This window comes from Protopterus annectens, chromosome 6.part0 (assembly GCF_019279795.1).
Source record: "Protopterus annectens isolate FY-2018-M chromosome 6.part0, PAN1.0, whole genome shotgun sequence".
Lineage (NCBI taxonomy): Eukaryota > Metazoa > Chordata > Ceratodontiformes > Protopteridae > Protopterus > Protopterus annectens.
Window position 1 is genome coordinate 402,412,814 of NC_056737.1, and position 6,941 is coordinate 402,419,754.

The following is a 6,941-nucleotide window of genomic DNA, read 5'->3' on the forward strand; positions in this document are numbered from 1 at the left end:
GGCCAGGATGGGAGGCAGGGATGAAGGTGTGACATCTAGCCAATGTCCCACCTGACTGCCACCAACTAAATGTGACGTCCCTTACTATCCTTAGTCAGTAACTAAGGAGCTTCAATTCTCACTACTGACTCCAATGTGAGACTATCACTTAAACAGGAGATAATAGTTCACAATTTTCCCATAAGAGAACAACAGAAACATGCTCAATAACCTGAGACTAAACTGTATACGTCTGTCAACCCCTAATGTAACTCCTTATTACACACTTTGGAGCAATGTGTCCCAGTTTAAGTCCTCTGATACACTCACACTCAAAGTAAATTTAAATCTGACACATCCAAATACTTCTGGGAAAGCCTGACACAGATTTCCAGCTGTGTCCCTTCCCCAAAATAATACAGTAATGCTACCACCAATCAGAGTGTCTTCATGCCCTTCTAAAGGGGTGTCCAGTTATGAAAATTAAATAACAAAATAAATTATATCAATGATCAAAGCAGCCAGGCCTTCAAGGGGACCCGGGGAGAATCAAATATGTATAAACACTCTCTAATCTCTAAAAAAAAAAAAAAAAAAAAAAAAACTGATTTCCAGCAACAATGTAAAGTAATGAAAAAACATTTAATAAGTAAAATGATTGCAAATATGTAAATCAATGACTTTTAAAACACACCAGAATTCAGTCACCAGAAATATAAAATTAAACTGTAGGACAGGAGTCCATCATTCCAGAAAAACTCTATCTGAATAACTAAACATTCCTAATCTAACTAGAAAATACTGTCCCTGATCTAATATAAAGCAATATAGCAAGACAAAGGCAGGCTTACATTTTTTGGTGAGTTCTCTTTCATGGGTGTCCACTGACTGCGACTCTTCACTAACAGCTGCTTTTTTACAAACTGCCCAGTACTTGACTTAAATGCACAGCTTAAATGTCTCAACTTCTTATTTTTAAAAGTAACAGTCAGCTGTTTGAAAAACATATTTTTCCTGTCAATCAGCTGTGCAAATAATCACCTAGCAACTGCGAACATTCTAATGACATCACCTACTGTTCAGCTAATTCTCCACAGTTTGTACTTTAGAATTTCCCTTACAAACGTGCAATTAGAAATATATCAAAACACTGACAGATTATTTGAACATTCTGTTTAAATAGGAAGATACTCAACATTTTAAAACTTATTTACATTTTCACAATTAGGCATGCTGGCATGCAATAGAAGTTAATCTGAGAATATGCACAAATCTCCTGCCAAACACTTTAACACAGATGACAGTGTTTTCAGTTTCATCACAGAGAGTTGCAAAATAAGAATGGTGCCACAGGTGCCCAGTTCAGTTACTATAACTCTGGCCTCTGTAACAAAAAAGTCAGATGTCCTTCTGGCTCCCTGTTCTGCCAAAGAGAGATCATCTGTCATTATGGAAATAATCTGATGTGCTAAGAACTGAGCTGACAATAATATTCAGTGTATATTTAGTGAGTTTTTTACACTGATAGTAACTTTCATTGACATTGAAAACTTGCTATATTTAGTAGTAATAATGGTTTTATTAATTTGCATAGGCAGTTGACAATATAAGGTCCTACTTTTACCAGTACACTAACTGAAATCTCAGTGTATAGGAGTTAGTTCTGTTACTACAGGTGACTATATCCTACATGTCAACATTAACAGAAAGTAACCTAAGAGACACAAGCCTGTTTATTTACTATTAAGAAGTTGTGCCCCTTGCCATCCATTACAGATCCTGCGGGAATGATAAATGTATTGTTAGCAGTGTTGTGCCTGGAGAAGCTGGGCAATTACCTTCCCTAACCACACCAATTTGTTAGTACAGTGATGTTTAGTATTGTGTTGGTAAATTTAAATTAAACTGAGTGACTGCAAGTATTGACAAGTATTGGAAAAGTGTGTGTGTGGTGTGTGTGTGTGATGGGGGTATATGTGTGATTATATAAGAAGTCCTCAACAAACAGAGATATAAAATCTAGGAAAAATAAAAAAATATCACTGTTACATAATATCAAATAATTACAAAAACAGCTTTAAACCTAGCTATTATCCCTAACTTTTCAAATACAGCAACAATTAAAATAAAAAAAAAAAAATAAAATAAAGAAAATGTTTTTTGCAGAGGGGCAGGCACCCCACCTGATCAACTTGTATATATAATAACTCTACAATCACTCAAATGTCAAAAAAGAAATGGCCTGCATAGGTAACAGCATTACCAGTGCACATTCAAATACCAGATCAGTAGAATGCTTCCCACAAAATCACCAACAAAAACAAAACATGCTAAACACATCCACACACAGACACAATCCTTCTAAAACACAGCATACAACTTCTACACCAGCAAATAAAACATTTGACTAACTGACATGAGACATAATGTGAAGTTGGCACAGTACATGTCCAACATTTACTTACCTGAAAAAAAAAAACATTATTTCTGCTTAGCCTAACCCATTGCAGATTTAATGTATATATGCATATGTAAGCAACTGTCACATTTTTTTCCGGATTCCCTTTGTGCCCTTCCTTGATGGAATAAAACTGAAATCCTGAATCCAATAATACACAGTAGTACCATGGGTGTTCCTGTGTCCCTGATTGGGTAGAGCACCCACAGTAATGTGTGTTGTTTTTTTATTGTATGTTGTCAGAGCAAAGGAATGCTATGTTTTTCAGATCTTGTATGACAGCAGGGGTTATGTGTTTCTGCATTATGTACCACATTTTTTTCAGATGTTCTGTAAGGTAACAAAGCTCACAGATGTTATTGGAAGGTACTGTTGACAGCCAGGGATTAGACATTTCTGCATTATGTACCATGTTTTTTTTCAGATGTTCTGCGAGGCAACAAGGCTCACAGATAACAATGGAAGGTACTTTTTGACAGCCAGGGGTCAGACGTTTCTGCATTATGTACCCCATTTGTTATTTCAGATGTTGTGTGAGGTGACAAGGCTGACATATGACAATGGAAGGTGCTGTTGGCAGCCAGGGGTTAGACATTTCTGCATTAAGTACCATATTTATGTAGTGATGTATAGTCTTAGTGCTTCAATGATGTAATTAAGAAAATCCCTAAAATAAAGCCTTTCAACAAAATAATAAAACTATATCTCTTCTAAGTGGATTTATAATTTTACCTAAGGTATCCATAACTGTCTACTTTGAAATACTTTCTAGTACAATAGTAAGTAATCTTTTTTAAGCAGAAATCATCTTTTTTAACATGTAACATAGCACAGTGACATGAGTACACAATTCTAAAAGAGAAAATAAACCACCACAAAGATTCTTTTCCTTATTATGCATTATACAATTACAATTTCTTGTCTTAACAATTACTTAATTTAATATTACATAGATTGCTCAAGTCCTGCCTTTACCAAAATATCACTTCTCCTTAATATTATTCTCTATGTATTATTCCCATAGATTCCATCCATTTCTTTGCAGTTCACTCCTTCCCCTTAACAAAGATCCCACTTCCAATTCTACATTTCCTTAATAGCATTCAACAACTCTGTTATAGTTTTGTTTTTGATATCCATTTCCAAATAACTGCATTGATAACAGCAAACATCATTAAATGTAATAGGTCCTTACTGTGTCTAGACAATTCAGTTTCTGTATCCTAGCTCAAAAGAATCATTCCAGTAGTTAAAATAATTTGATAACCAAACATTTCTGACAAAGAATTTTGTAAGTAATTTCTAAAATCTATCATCTTGTTGCATTTCCAAAAAGCATGTTCCCAGACACCCTTGTCCTTCCTATCATACCCCCTGCAACTACAGTCTAACTGTTGAAAAATCCATCAATGTCAACTTGGGGTAAAAAAAAAAAACTACCTATGCAAACACTTTCATGTAAAAATAAACCTTCTAGATTCCGTTTCATACCTAGGAGCCACACAAAATGCTCCCATTGCTTCCTTGCATATTGCCTTTCTATTGTCATTTACCAGTCTTTTCTAACCTCTCTTCTGATTGAGTTCTACAGTTAATCATGCATTATTCTGTGTGCCCTATGAATTATCCCTTTATTTACATCAGCTTCTCTTCTAGCCCCAGCTTGTAAACTCAACCAGAGCTGGTATTTCATCCAGTGCTCCCCATCCCTTTCTCTATGCCTATAATGTTATCAGTCCCTGGCATAGAAAGCAGTATCCAAACCACAGTCCAAAACCCTGCCTGGCCGCATCCCACTTCATGACTTTTCCTTCACTAGTTATTTGCAACCAGTACACTGGTTCCCATGACTGATTTTCTCCAATGAATTCCAGTTTTCTCTTGCCTGTTTTCTGTGCCCCTACTTACAGTTATCCCCATTGGTAAAGTCCCTTTTTCCATTCCTGTGTTAGTTTAGTTCACAAAATCTTTCCTGCCACTTTGTATATTTAATATCTGTATAGTTGTTACTCTTCTCCCTAAATGCCTGCATCCAAAATCCTACTCTCTCCCTGTCTCACGAATCTCTCCTCCCATTTCAACATTTCTTTCCACCCTGATTTGGAATCTTCTACTTGTACTATGTATATGAGCCTTAACTGTGATGATTTAAAATATCCCTTCAAATCCGATATTCCTAAACAACCTTGTGATATGGAGAAAAACAACTTATACCACTTAACTCTTCCCCTCCAAAATAAAGTCCTTCAATTATTTATTAGCTATGATCCTATTCCTGTCCTGTATGCAATACTAAAGGGACCCAAAAAATGTTTTACTGTTTGTACCTTACTATCCATATCCATATCAATATCCATCACCAAGAGCTTACAAATTCTCACTTTTTGTATTTTCATTTATCTAGTCTCTTCCCACAAATCCTTAGCTGCCAAAGGTAGAATCACCCTTAATCCAAACACCTAAATACTTCATCTTATATCTCCATAAATATGGGCATTGCTGAACCAATTCACACATGAGACTATAGTATACTGTGATAGCCTTTGTTTTACCCTCATTATTTTATTTTATATCCTGAAAAAACTGAAACTGTCTCAATGTCCCACAACACTGAAATATTCTTTTTTTGGATTTATCAAATACAAAATAATATCATCTGCAAATAAATCAACTATTCCGGAGTACCATACCAGTTATACTGAATGAATTTGTGAGTCTTCCATTTTCTTCGTCTAAATATTATACAACTAAAGAAGAATTAGGGCATCCCTGCCCTATTCTTCTGTTCAAACCCAGTTTGTCCGAGAAGATCCCTCCCACCTTGATTCTTATGTCTGATTCTTCTTATGTCTTTCTATTTAATCCCATTATTCTATCAGGAAACACAAATGCTGTCTTAGCTGCTCTTCTCATAAAATCCCAGCTAACTTTATCAAATGCCTTTTCTACATCAATACTCTGAATGATAACAGGGTCTTCTTGCGCTCTGCTTCACTTTGGATCATTGTCATTCTGTTAATGTTGTCAAATGTTTGTCTCCCCTCCCCAAAACCACATTGATCTATATCTGTTAGTTTTGGTAACACCTTAGCTATTCTCTTAGCTAGTATAGACATACATGGTTCATAATCGTGGTTTTAAACTGAAATGGTTTTAAATGGTCTTTGCCTGCTTTGAATAGTACAACCACAGCTTTATTCCAAGATGCTAGTACTGCTCCTCCTTTTAAAATATTATTAAACAAAGCTTTCCAGACCATTGACGTTTTCCCTAACTTCCAAATCTCCATAGGAATATCGTCATTTCTTGAAGACTTCCCTATTGATATATATATATAATATATATATATATATATATATATATATATATATATCAATCACCATTTTTATTTCCTTGCTTCCCATCTTGGCTATAAGTTGAACCTCATCTTTTAACTTTGGCATATTTAAGTCTTCCTGTAATGTTTCCATTTGTATCTTTTCTTGGTTCCCCCATTTCATTGCTCTCTACAGATTTTCATAGAATTTCCAAAATGTTTCTAATACCTCTGTAGGGACCGATTATTTTTCTAGTCATAGTCCCCCCAAACTTGGCAACACACCCTTAGTCATTCTGCTAATAGTTTTTGTGCTTTGGAGTTCTTATCAAAATACTTGGTGACCTTTCTAAACTCATTCATGTTATCTAGATACACCCTTATTTTTAATTTAACAGTCAACAATTGCTTCTCTGTTTCATAAGATTCCTATTCATCTGAATACTTTAACCTGCGATAATCATTTTAATTCATTCTTATTACTACTTTCCCATCTCTTTCTTTCTCTCATTTCTACCATATTTTTAAATTTAATTTTCACTTTATTCCACTCCTTAGCTATCCCTTCTGAAAAATATAAACATTCCCCAGCAAATCCTGAAACTGTTTTCACTATCCATTCCCTAAAATCCACTTTTTAATAGGTAAGTCGGAAATTGCCAATGTCTCATTTTCACTTTATTACCATACCTATGTATCTTAGCCTTTATTGGCACATGATCTGAAATAGTTATTGGATGTATTTTAAAACTGTCTGTTAGATACTCATGCTCTTGAGAAATGCAGTTTCTGTCCAATCTAGACCAGTTTTTGTACCTCAGAAAATGTATCTATATTTTAAGGACAAACGTTCAGGTTGTCTAACACCTAAACGTTGACAGCTAAACAGAGACAGCTGAGAACCGTGAACAGCCACTTCCACAAATTTTTGTACAGGGAAAAAATTTGATTGTCCGTTAATATGAATTTGCCCTTTTCCCCAGTGTAGAGTGATCTTGGCATTGGTATATTTAGTTAGGCGGGGTTGTGGGGGGTGAAGCCCCTCACTTGATTACGGTTGAAAGTTTGTTTTACTGTCCGCCGGCCTAGCAAATTTTTTCCCTGTGAAAAAATTTTCAGAAGTGGCTATTCATGGTTTTCAGCTTTCACTGTTTAGGTGTCAGCGTTTAGGTGTCCGACAACCTGAAC